The sequence below is a fragment of the Phoenix dactylifera genome, chromosome 12 (assembly GCF_051530095.1).
Source record: "Phoenix dactylifera cultivar Ajwa chromosome 12, Ajwa_hap1_PhDact_Kaust_v1.1, whole genome shotgun sequence".
NCBI classification, from domain to species: domain Eukaryota; kingdom Viridiplantae; phylum Streptophyta; class Magnoliopsida; order Arecales; family Arecaceae; genus Phoenix; species Phoenix dactylifera.
Window position 1 is genome coordinate 16,752,303 of NC_143201.1, and position 12,241 is coordinate 16,764,543.

Below are 12,241 nucleotides of genomic sequence, written 5' to 3' on the forward strand. Positions count from 1 at the left end.
CTACAGGTGATTTTTATATTCATGAAGGATATTTATTCAAAGGAAATCGCCTATGTATCCCCAGAGTTTCCTTGAGGGAGAAACTTATTGGGACTTGCATGGAGGTGGTCTCAGCGGACATTTAGGAAGAGATAAAACAGTGGCACTTCTGGAAGAACGATACTATTGGCCTCAATTGAAGAGGGACGTGGGAAATTTGGTAAGGAAGTGCTACGTTTGTCAAACAGCAAAGGGGCAAGCACAAAATACAGGTCTTTACACTCCTCTGCCTATCCCTAATGATATTTGGGAGTATTTTTTATGGATTTTGTGTTAGGACTACCGCGAACACAACAAGGGGTCGACTCTGTGTTTGTAGTGGTTGACAGGTTCTCGAAGATGGCACATTTCATTCCCTGCAAGAAGACCTCTGATGCATCCCACATCGCAAGACTATTCTTTCGAGAAGTTGTCCGATTACATGGAGTTCCATTATCTATTACTTCTGATAGAGATTCGAAATTTTTGAGTCATTTTTGGATTACACTCTGGAAAATGTTCGACACCTCTTTAAAATTCAGCAGCACTGCACATCCCCAAACGGACGGCCAGACGGAAGTAGTTAACAGGACACTTGGAAATTTGATTCGCAGCATATATGGTGATAAGCCAAAACAGTGGGATTATGCTTTACCTCAAGCCGAATTTGCATACAATAACACCGTACATAGTGCTACTGGAAGGTCCCCTTTTTCGGTGGTGTATTCGAAACAACCCAGGCATGCTGTTGATTTAGCCTGCTTACCCAGAGATTTGAAACAAAATGTAGCAGCGGAAAACATGGCAAATCAGGTACAATCGGTCCAATCAGAGGTTCGACAACGGTTGGAGGAGACAAACGCAAAATACAAGGCTGCGGCAGACCAACATCGTTGGCATAAGGAGTTCTTCGAAGGGGATATGGTAATGGTGTTTCTGCGTAAAGAGAGGTTCCCCACTAGCACATACAACAAGCTCAAACCAAAGAAATATGGTCCTTACAAAGTGGTGAAGAAAATCAACAACAATGCCTACGTTATTGACCTACCTGATGACATGGGAATCTCAAAAACTTTTAATGTTTCAGATTTATATCCGTACTACTGCCAGGAAGCACCGTTGTATCCGAATATTAACTCGAGGGCGAGTTCCTTACAGGTGGGGAAGACTGATATAGAACCAGAGCTCGCGGAAGGATCCGAAATCTCTTAAAACGCGTGATAATCCCAGAAATGCGTAAGGATATGGCTGAAATCTGTTTTGATTTGTTTCCTGTTTTGTCCTGTTTTAGTTGTTTTATCCTGTTTTAGTTTGTTGACCAGATCCTGTTTTAGTCTGGTTACTTAGTTTGTTTATGGTTGCTTCTTTTGTTTTCTTCACCGAGTTGTAGTTCGTTTAGGATGCTAGGAAAGGAGGGTCTATTTAGAGAGGAGAACGTCATGTTGGGAGGAGTTATCTTTGAATCAATAAACCTTGTTTTCGTTTCTGAGTTCTGGGTTGGATTCCAGACCTCTATTTCCAGCGTTTGCTGAAACAGTTCATTGAACTTTATTCGATCTAGCATTGGCTGAATCCTTGCTCATTGCTTCCTCTGTGTCAATAGTTTGCCCCATTGACAGCTATTTTTTGTGAGGAGCAAGGAAGGAAAGATCCAGCCGTTATTATTTCAGGTGATTGAAGAACGTATTCAATATGTCTTCCGCAGGTATATCTCTCAAACTTGAATACGGTATTATTGTGATTCTAAATCTTAGCATGTTATTATTTTTATAATTAACAGAAAATGCCTTGGTCATCTTAAAAACAACTCGAAAACTGGATGTTCACTGATTTTGCGGACTATAATCACATATATATTTTAATCTTCTTCTTCTTCTTCTGACTATAATCAGATTTACCTCTGCCTATTTGTTTGTTTCCTCATCAAGAACGGAGCAATAAAGGAAGAAGAACAAGGAGAAAACATCAAATCAATCCTTTTCAAGCCCTAATTCTTTCAAGAAAAGAAAGATTCGAGGGCTAACTGTAGAACTATAAACCCTAATCCTTTAGAAAAGCACGAGAATGGAATTGCTCAAAGAACCAAATGTATTCTTCGAAAGAAAAGAAAAGAAAACAAAGGAAAGAAAATTAAAGGAGAAGAATTGATACCTTTTTCCGAAGAAATCACAAACAATCTTGAAACCGGAATGACGAGCTTTTCTTCTTGCTCTTCTTTTATAGGAGAGAGAGCGATGGCGAGAGGTGAGACACGGTAGCCATTTGAAGGGAAGGAGTGCGAAGAAGAGTGGCTAGCGAGAAATGGCACAGCTTGTCAAATGGGCCTCTGTGTGGGCTTGGGCCTTTGAGTTGTATGCAAGACTCATAGCTGGACTTGGTCTTGTAGGCCCATTGATGGAGGGTTTAGTATGTGGAGTGGACCCTGAGGCACAAGTCCATTGGGTGTAGTAGTTCTTAGCAGTTGGAGTCAAAACCCGGTTTAGTTTAGATTTTAGAAGCACGTCTGTCTATATAAACAACACTAAATTAGTGCAACATTTGTTTCTTACTAATTGCTTGCCTCTTTGGTCTATTGGTTTCACAAAGGAAGTGTGCAAGGATAAACAAGGTGCATGTTGAGATATTCTACTAAAGGCATGTTGAGATAAATAGGGTGCATTTATAGATACATAGAATTTTGATCCAACTCTAATCATGTGCATCTCAAAGGCATGATGCATCATAGATGGCTAATGCTTAAACAGAATCAAATGATTTTGACGACTATTAGATGCACAGGAGTTGCATTCAGTCCAACTGGGGAAATAATAAATGGTTGATATTGCTCCAAACAACATCAAGATGACAAACCCTTGAATAAGTGCTTAGGGCTGCAAGAACTAAGTTGAGTCGAGCTTTAAGCTGTTGAGACTATGATTATCGAATCCTAACCCATACTATGATTCAAAGGCCGACTCTGCTGGATCCACAAGAACAAATTTAATGTCAGACGTGAGTTGTACAATAAACTTGTCTGGTATATTATATGAAACAAGTATTTAAGTTCGATCCAAGCTCGCTACGATTTTTTCAAATCTGGCCTCTTTTTTTTTTCCTTGATCGAATGAGCCCGAACAAGCCTTCTACTCAAGCCTAGCTCAGATTCGAATATTTTTTGCAAGTGTACAAATATTTGGGCTCTTAACATAAGGCTCGAGATTGGTTCGTTTTCTTGTACCTGAGCTTGACTAAGCCTATTAGCGAAATGTCCCGAGCAAGTATTGTGAGGTTGAACTCGTGCTGTCCATGCGCAATTCTATGCCTACGTTCACAAAAGGGTCTCAAAGAAAAGATGTATTCTTCAAAGTTCAGGAAAAAAGAATAAATAAGATCACAATCTTAAAATATGTTTGACCAGATAACCATGCATCACCTCGTCAATCCATTTCAATAATGATTACATTCAATTCGCTTCCTAAAGTCAGAGGTCTGTGAGAGCCAGGCATGGATCTCATTCAGACGGAATCATCTTGACAAGAACCAAGTTTTGTTTTCTTCTTAAAACACATTGTTTTATCTTTCCAAGAAGGCTACGTGTGAGGGATAATAAAGAGCCGGTGCACCTTTCTGAACTCCTGGACCAGGCCTTCCTGCCCTTTTTGACAAGATCCTTTGACATATTGAAATGGCTGCAACAAGCATAACGACCTCATCTGAAAAGAGGACCAAATGGGGCAAGAAAAACCCATGCCTCGTTGAGTACTTTTCTCAAATATCAGTTCACTCACAATTGTGTGAAGAAGATTAAAACAAGGAATGAAATGTGACTCCTAACAATCTTTTGGACTTTTTCGATAAGATAAGGAACTGATTTCAAGGCCATCATGCAGCCGATATAGGTGACTCGTGAGTGTGGTGGACTCCTTGTTATAGATAAGATTAAGACAAGGATAGAGAGACAAACAACCGAGTCTTCATAGACATGGCTCCAATCAGTTCTCTCTAAGACTTTATGGACATCTTAGATCACTATAGATTAAGTGATGAATCAAGCAAGCGAAGGAATTTTGTCAACTCCTCTAGAAGTGTCATTGCCTTTGACGGCAGGGAATTGTTGAAATCAAAGTGTTGTTCCCAAGGCTCTAACGACAATGAAGTAGGGTTGATATGAAAATATGGACCTTTTGAATACATTTGCTAGCCAACAAAGAAGATACTTGAATTTTGATGCTAGAACATGTGACTTCTTCTTAAAACATGGCTCCATGAAAATACTGTGGTCTTGGTTGATAAGGCTGTCGATTTAGTCAATATATATTTCTTTGATATGTAAGAAAGTCAGAAGGCATTAATGCAGAACCAAAGCAATCTATGTATTATACGATGGAAATATCAGGCAGCAGCTGCATTAGAAAACTGATATGCAATATGAGTTTTTAGATTCATATTTGTCTCCTCGAACCAAAACATAAACATATACCACTGGCATTCATCACTATAAGAAAATATAAAATATATAAATAAATCTATCTCATCCTATAAGCCTAAGCTTTTAGGACAAGTGATAATTTTAACAATCACCCAATGGCCAATACTCATCTCTAGCTTGAATTTTGCTCACTTTGATCAATTGGTGTAATTGGTGAAGTAAATCGTCCTTAGCTAATAAACAAAGTTTATAAAACTCAAATACAAAATTTTGGTCATTAATTCATTCACTGAATGTAAGTTCGGACATGTAGCATATCTCTCTTGTATGTAATCCGAAGATCAAATCGTAGCATGTATCACGAAATGCTCCGTTACAAACTCATTAGAACCAGGTTAATCTTGTGGACAATGCATTGATTGGATAGTTCTTAGATGATTTGAATATTTTCCACCATTGGTTTGGCCGCTGTTAATTTTTAATTGTTGGCTAGGACATAGAATATAATTAAAATGATACCAGCCGGCAGATTTAGCTTATTCATTTCTTATGTGTGACTAGACATAGTCAGCTAATGTTCATCCAAGCAGTCAAAACTGGAGAACTTTAGATTATTAGGGAAGTGATCAACATCTTTAAAATTGTATACCCTGATAAAGAGGTTACTTAGAGAATGGAATGACCTGGATGGAACTGTCTTACTGTTTTTTCTAGACTCTGTCCAATAACATTCCATGGGATATTGGCAACAATGAATGCAATCCTAGTTGATATATACCTTCTCTATTATAAAAGGACATCATCCATAAATACAGATACAAGAAAATAAAAGCCATGGTCAACATTAGTTAAGTCTATAACCTATGACTATTGAATGGATATACTTGGTTTTGCCTGACTATTGATTCCCACCCATACCAAGGCATGAGTCAATTTCTGAAGGAGCAATGTTTGAACATCAGATTGACTGGACTGTTTGTTCCATTGTTTGGTGTCATCCATTCAGATGGCAGCCATTTTATTGTACCCAGGTTATTTAACTGTGATGGCGTCTACTATTGTTTAGAACGGGTACCGGAGAATAATGGAATTTCTAGCTATACTAGCATAAAAATACTACGTTGTGAGAGAAAATTGAAATTATAAATTGATAGAAAAGCAAGGATTTGGTACTATGTGTTAAGGGGGAAAATGACATTTTTGTTACTCAAGCGCGCGTGCGGACTGTTAATTTGGTGATTTAAGAGGTGAATCATCATAGTATACTGCTACCATCTCTCTCATTGGGATCAACATGCCGGACTTCATTAATATTAACATTTACTTTTGCTACTACTACTTGTCTTCGTAAGTTGAACAATACTTGTTATCTAATTTGAAAGTCTATTGCCAAGTCTTATTTGATGGGACAAGATTTACGAGATATCTTACCAGAGATAGAGATGATGCCAACCAACTGATACTCTTAATGATGAGATAGTCTTCAGGATGAAAGTGGATAGGATAAGGATCGGCATATGCTAGAACAAAATGGCATGGCCGAGCATAAGGATCGGCATATTGTTGAGGCAAGCCTCTCTCTTTTAGTTCACTCTTATGTATCTAACAAGTTATAGGTTGATGCCTTTGCTACGTTTAGTTTTCTCGTAAATAGAATGCCAACTCAAATACTTGATAATGTATCACCTTATGAAATTTTATTATGCAAGCCTGACTATAATATCCTTCATAGCTTTAGCTGTGTATGTTATCCATATCTTCATCCTTTTGCTTCTCACAACCTCTCCTTTTGGATAACTTTATATGTCTTTCTAGGTTATAGTCTGAATCATAAAGATTATAGGGTGTCTTGATCTAAGTACTGGCATATTTTATCTATCTAGATATGTGGTGTTTGGTGAGAGCAGATTTTCATTTGCTACAATGCAAGTTGAGCCATCGGTTGTCAATCCCACATGCCTCTTAGTCTCTTTCTCCTTCCTCCTCCACTGAAACCGAATGTGTTGTACCATCAAAGCTTCATCAGAATGCTTCATGTCTACCTCTCTTATTACTATTGCAAATAATATTTCATTATTCATTCTTCGCATAAACTGTTATACTCTCATTCTTCTTCTTTATGTTGACACTATCATCATCACTGACACCCATGAATTTGCTGTACTTTGTTGTATGTAGGATCTTTATCATCTTTTTGCTATGAAAGACCTTGGTCTGCTCAATTATTTTCTTGATATTGAAGCTGTCCGATCTTGTACAGGCCATTATTTGAGCCAATCTAAATAACTTACTGATCTTCTTCTCACGACAAAAATGGTGGAGCTAAACCATTGAGTTCCCCAGTAACTCTAGGCTCTGAGCTCTCTATTCATGAAGATGATCCCTTGTATAATCCTACTGAATATAAAACTACTGTCGGGGTTTCTCAGTACTTAATTTTCAGAAGACTTGGTATTATATTTATGGTCAACTAAGCTAGCGAATATATACATATATGCCTCAAGTGCAACTCATAGGGGGGCGTTACGCATGGGTTATACTTTTGTTGTGGTTCCACTCAATTAAGAGCCTACTCCTATGACTGGGTTGGTGATCTGGATAATCATTGAGCCCCTAGTTGTTATTATGTGATCTTGGTCTCAACTTAATCTCTTAGAGTGCTATGAAATAGGCTACTATTGTAATGTCCGGGCCCAGAACCTACTAGGCCCAATAAGAAATGGGCCCAGTTAAGGGTTGGGCCCAAATTTCACTGTGGGCAGTGCTGTATAAGGATTGAAAAAAAAAATAAAAATAAAAACGAAGGGATAAGACCGACAGGGAGGGGTGACCCTCACCCCTGCTGACAGCCGCTGCCGGCGCGCCGGAGACAAGGGGGGCGGCGGCCAGTCCCGAGGTATGGAGGAATGGAGAGGGAAGGGACCTCTCAGAGGGGGTCTCATCCTTAAACAGTCCTTTAAGCCTATGCCGGCAACCCCAAAATGACAGACCCCCTAAACACCGAACGAGAGAAAGAGAGAGAGCCCGGAAGCTCCAAGAGGAAGGAGGAACCCCTAAATCGGCAGAGGTGTTGGAGAGGAGGCACCGCAGGTCATCCCCGGAAATGGTAAGCTCCTGTTACCAAAATAAAAATAGAGGAGGGACTCCATGGACCTCAGTTGCAGTCACTGCCGGCTCTCGGTAGGGGGCTGCAGTCGGCCGGAGTCCATTCCCCTTCTTCTTCTTCAGTGGGATAGGGGGTCTCAGTGAAGAAGAAGAAGGGAGGAAAGAAAAGAAAATGAAAGAAAGAAGAAAAAGGAGAGAGGGAAGAGGGGACTCACCCGTGTGTGGCCGCGGGCATCGGCCGCAGGCGCGGCCGTGGGCTCAGCCGCAGGCGCGGCTGTGGACGCCGCGAGCTCGGCCGTGGCACTGCCGACTGTGGCTCGGCCCTCCCAAAACCCCCTTCTTCCTTCACAGGGGAAGAATGGAGAGAGGAAGAGAGAGGGTTTGGGAGTAAGAGAGAGAGAGAATATGGGGTGGTGCCGGAGGGGAAGGACCAAAGAAAAGAAAGAAAGAAAGAAAGAGAGAGGAGGAAGAGGCCGTAGATCCGGCCGGAGGAGAAGAAGAAGACCGGGGAAGCCGAGAGCTCGGCCGCGGGCTCGGCCGGGGATGCCGTGGGGCTTGGCCGCGGACGCCGCCGGTCGTGGCCCGTCCCCCTCCGCTCGCCATCCTCCCCTCCGCTCGCCGTCCTGCCTTCGTCGGAGAAGAGAGGAGGAGATCGGGATGAAAGAAGAAGGGAGGAAGGAAGCTTCGGGAAGGAGAAGAAAAGAAAAAGGAGAAGAGAAGAAAAGGAAAGAAAAAGGAAAAGAAAAAGAAAAAGAAAAAGAAAGAAAAAGAGAAGAAAAAAAAAAGAAAAGAAAAAGAGGGAGAAAGAAAAAGAAAAAAAAAAGAAAGAAAAAAAAAAAAAGAGAGAAGAGCCCCTTAACGGGTCCGGCCTAACGGGACGGATCGGGGTTCGGGTCCGAAACCCGTTAAGCCTAAAAAATTGAAATGGGTTAAGTAAACCCAATTAAACCGGACCCAATCTAGTTGGGTGAACCCGGATGAGGGATTGAGTGAGATCTGAACCCAATTGAACCTGAACCGAGCCCAATTGAATGAAATGGGTTAAATTAAACCCAATTAAGCTGGGAATTAAGCTTAGTGGCCAATCGGAAGGCCAATTAAGACTTAGGAGCCCAGCCAAGACCCCAATACAGAGGAATTAGGCTTGGGCTAAATTTCAGGTAGAAAAGGAAATAATATATTGTTATTATAACATGATTGTAGGTGACTTAGGACTCGTCACCAGGACGCAGGAGACCTAAGAGAAAGGCGAATCACAGTAAGTAATCTGTCTTAATCCTATCGTAGATCTTGTAATACGTTTTATAAGATGAACCAGTGTTTTTTATACAATTTGAATTGTATGCATGATTAGTGAAGAATGTAAGTAACCTGTCCTAATCCTGTTGTGGATCATGTTATGTTATTAATGTTTCCTAAGCATTTATTTTAAGTATATATGTTTCATACATGATATGTTACAATGCATAAGTAACTTTAATGATCCCAGAAGCTATGGCTATGTATGCAACATGATGATACTGATATTATAATCATGCATGTAAGTTTATAAAGTCTTAGCTAGCCCAGAGGCACTATAATGGGCTCAAAGATGCTACTGAGAATGACTGAGCCGCCAGTGGCTGAATAGTAACTGAGCTGCCCCGCCAGTGGCTGAATAGTAACTGAGCTGCCCCGCCAGTGGCTGAATAGTAACTGAGCCTGCCCCGCCAGTGGCTGAATTGGAATTGGGCCTGCCCCGCCAGTGGCTGAATAGTAACTGAGCTGCCCCGCCAGTGGCTGAATAGTAACTGAGCCTGCCCCGCCAGTGGCTGAATTGGAATTGGGCCTGCCCCGCCAGTGGCTGAATAGTAACTGAGCTTGCCCCGCCAGTGGCTGAATAGTAACTGAGCTGGCCCCGCCAGTGGCCGAGTCTGACTTCGCAGTAGCATCCGAGAGTAAAAGGACCACGGCATGCCGGGGGGGCACGGTTTCATATGCATATATTATGAAAATTGTTGTGATTTGCACTACTGCTTTGTTTAAATCGCATACTTATTATGCCATGATGATTATTAGATAAACATGCATGTCAGCTTCTCAAAACCCTGATTTACATGTTTAGTCTACTGGTTGATCCGGTAGGATTATGCAGGATTACTTACTGAGCCGTGTAGCTCATATCCGTTTATTTACTTTTTTCTTTCAGATCCTCACCACTGATAGCTGCCAGAGACACGTTAATTTGGTATTAGCGCTTCTTTCTTTTGGGGTAAAGCAAGTATATACTTTTGTGTATATAAACTACGTAGAAGCTCTGTATTTGGGTACTGACCAGCATGTTGTACTAGATGAATACACATGAAAAGATTTGGTTGGTTTGACTACTCTATTTCCCAGGTATGAGGCTGCGTGCTATTGTGGGCGGTAGTCGGCAATAGCACGGCCGTGTCACGGATCCGGATCCGGGGCGTGACATTCTAGTGGTATCAGAGCAATAGGTTAATCATGAGTAAAAAATTTTCAAATTTTAATAAGGGCAGAGGTAGTTAAATCTCATTTAGTGAAATTCCGTATAATTGGAAAGAAAGAAAAGATTTTATTGGTTGCATCATCGGTCAGTCACGAAAATTGCTTGACATAAATATTTTGATAGACGACAATGAGCAACAAAAAGAAAGAAGTTAAGGCTAATACAAAATCATTCTCGGGGCATGATTGTGACAGGTATGATATCAGAGTTTAAGATTTAAGACTACTAAGGATTTTGGTGTTTTGAATCAGAATGCTAACGAGCCATGCCAAAATAAAAATAAGCTAGTTTGGAGATTTCTCGATGGAGTAATTTGTATTTTGGATTATGATTAAAGTATATTTTGACTGATATTAAGTGGAGTACTAGCTATGGAATATTAAAGTACATGGTGATTATTTGTGTATTAGTATATAGGTGATTTTGGAAGTTTAACTTGATACCGGGTACTGTGGATAATACTTCTAGTTTGAAGTTAATTATTTTGATGGCAAGATAGGGTTCATTCATAAGTTGTTTAAGGCTTGGACAAGGAAAGCTTTTATATTCTTCGAGGTTAAAATCTGTATGACAATTATGCATGAAACTATTGTATAGAAAGAAAATATATCTGAGAATGACATTTAAGAGTTTCTCCTTTGTTTACTTGGAATGTGACATATTAGATCTTTTCAAATTACAATGCAAGATTGGTATTTTGATTGGAAGTCATTTAGTAAATTCTGGGATAATTTCCAATCTTGAAGAATATTTTTGACTCATTTTATATGAATGAAGTTGCTGAAAATGTAAAAATTTATTTAAAGCATTGTTATTTATTTAAGGGGATCTTATGTTGGGATACCCTTTCTTTACTCGTTCATGAAAAGGTAAAAGGAAGTTCTAGCTAAGTAACATACGATCTAGATGGAGGAAAGATTTGAAGTGCAAATACACATGAAGGATTAAATAGTTCTGTTGGTAGGCAAATAGTATGTTGATCAAAAGTTAATTGTGAATTCAAAGGAATTTGATCAGAATGCGCAGCGAAAACATAGTGATCTGAATTATTTATCTAAGTTGGCCAGAAGTATTATTCTTTTGATTCGAAAAGTTTTTGATCTGTTTTCTTGTAATGTAAGATTTTTTTTGGATAAATAAAAGGAGAATGTTCTGATTTCTGGATAGCACTGTGCTATCCTAGATTCTCCAGTTTTATGTCATGCTAAGAAACTTCTTAGCATCTTTTGACATGAATTAATAGATCATCGATTTTGATCTCAGATCTGGAATATGCTGATATAAACCTCCGTCCTCCTAAACTTGAAGCTTGAGTTTCTTTAATTAATATCAACCCTCCATCTGATTGAAAGAAATTGAGGTTGTCAGTAGACTACGAGGAATTTCTATCCAGAGTGGATTAGAGTCGTTTATGATCTAATCTTGTGATAGATCGGTTAATCAAGAGAAGTTGATATTTTGACAAAGAAACTTGATCTTCTTATTCAGAATTAAGATGTTGATTCTCTGAATAATCTGGAGACAGCTATATAATTTCACCAGTGAGTTTTTTCTACTGTGGCAATTCCTGGAAGATTTTGAGCATCTTAAATTTAGTATTAACGGATGGATGGTGCCTTGGTTGGGCTTAGACCTGAAATGTTCCCTACTCCTAGCTATGACATCTTCGATCTACCTATCTAAAAGGGGTTTGAAGTTTTGCTAGGATAAAAGTTGATCATAAAATTGTAGGCAAGGTTAAGAGAAGAAAGAAGATTATAGATTATGAAAAGTATGTGATGCTAATGCTCTCACCTATTTCTATTAACCCGATTACGACCGTTGTGTGGACTTAATCGAGAGCAATTAATTTCTTGGGCCAAGAATCATAGCATTTAAAATCTAAGGCAGGAAGATTAGTCCTCTTTTGAAAGAGATCAAAGAACTCCTACGTGTCATAGATGGAAAGGTTCAAGTTTTGAGGTGCCATGATTTTGCCAAAATCTTATCAGCAAGCATTTTAAGAGGGAGACTAACCGAGAACTAGAGGATGACTCAATGGTTGACTACTTTTGAAAACCAGAACCTAAGGTATGTTTAATTTCGAGGATGAAATTTATTTTAAGGGGGGTAGGATGTAATGTCCGGGCCCAGAACCTACTAGGCCCAATAAGAAATGGGCCCAGTTAAGGGTTGGGCCCAAATTTCACTGTGGGCAG